The sequence below is a fragment of the Heptranchias perlo genome, unplaced genomic scaffold (genome assembly GCF_035084215.1).
Source record: "Heptranchias perlo isolate sHepPer1 unplaced genomic scaffold, sHepPer1.hap1 HAP1_SCAFFOLD_54, whole genome shotgun sequence".
In the NCBI taxonomy this organism is placed as follows: Eukaryota; Metazoa; Chordata; class Chondrichthyes; order Hexanchiformes; family Hexanchidae; genus Heptranchias; species Heptranchias perlo.
This window is the reverse complement of record NW_027139559.1, coordinates 1993252-1994616: the sequence shown is the minus strand read 5'-3', so window position 1 is coordinate 1994616 and position 1365 is coordinate 1993252.

Here is a 1365-nt window from a genome sequence, read left to right as displayed (position 1 = left end):
ATTACAGTTTCTCCTGCCAATCTTTGCTTCCAATTTCCCAGGGCCAGATCCGCTCTCAACTCACCAAAATTGGCCGACTTCCCATTAAGGATTTTTACTCTCGACTGTTCCTTGTCCTTTTCCATCAATAATCCAAACCTTAGGATATTATGATCACTGTTCCCAAATGTGCCCCCACTGACATTTGTTCCACTTGATCCACCTGATTCCCCAGAACCAGATCCAGCAATGCCTCCTTCCTCGTTGGTCCAGAAACATAGTGATCAGTGAAATTCTCCGAAACACACTTAAATAATTCCTCCCCCTCTTTGCCCTTCACACTATTACTATCCCAGTCTATATTAGAATAGTTGAAGTCCCCAGTTATCACTACTCCGTAGTTTTTGCTCCTCTCTGTAATTCCCCTGCAAATTTGATCCTCCATATCGTTCCCAAAATAAGGTGGCCTATAGAATACACCGAGTAGTCTAATAGCACCTCTATTGTTTCTTAACTCTAAACAAATAGATTTTATCCTTGACCCCTCAAGGACATCCCCTCTCTCCAGCACTGCAATATTCTCCTTCATCAATACTGCCACCAGCGCCCCGCCCCCCGCGTCATTTTGTTCGTTCACGACCTTTCATGAACACCTTGCATCCACGAATATTTAGTACCCAATCTTGCCCTTTTATGAGCCAGGTCTCTGTTATCGCCACAACGCCATATTACCGCGTGGCTATTTGCGCCTGCAGCTCACCAACCTTATTTACCTTGCTTGGTGCGTTTACGCACATGCACTCTAAACCTACATTAGACCTTCTCGTATTCTCTCTTAGTCCAATCCCACCAAATAATGTATTATTTCTTACTCTAGTCTCTCCCAATCCTGTGTGGACATTGTTTCTCCTTTCTAATGCTACATCCTGGTGCCCATCCCCGTTATTGTATGTCAATATTACAGAGTTTTTCATTAAGTATACACAGCAAACAATTTAACGTTTTATTTTTATATTTCAAATTAGCTTTTGTATAATTTAAAATATTAAGTAGGAATCAACTGGCCTCCCTATAAATCCAAACAACATGTGTATAATCTAAGGTAGCATTTGTACAATTTAACAAAGCATATTTAGCCCTCAAAACTATATATATAGATATATATATATATATGTTTGTGTGTGTGTGTTTGTGTGTGTGTGTGTTTGTGTGTGTGTAATTTAATGCACGATAACTATCAATTAAAACCACATATCTAAAATTTCAGAGAACAAGTATAACTTCATGCAGTGGATGAATCATTTAATACCATATATTTATTAAAGCAGTTTTTACTTATTTAAAATGACATTCTTGTAATCGAAAGCAGCCATTTTTACACACGAT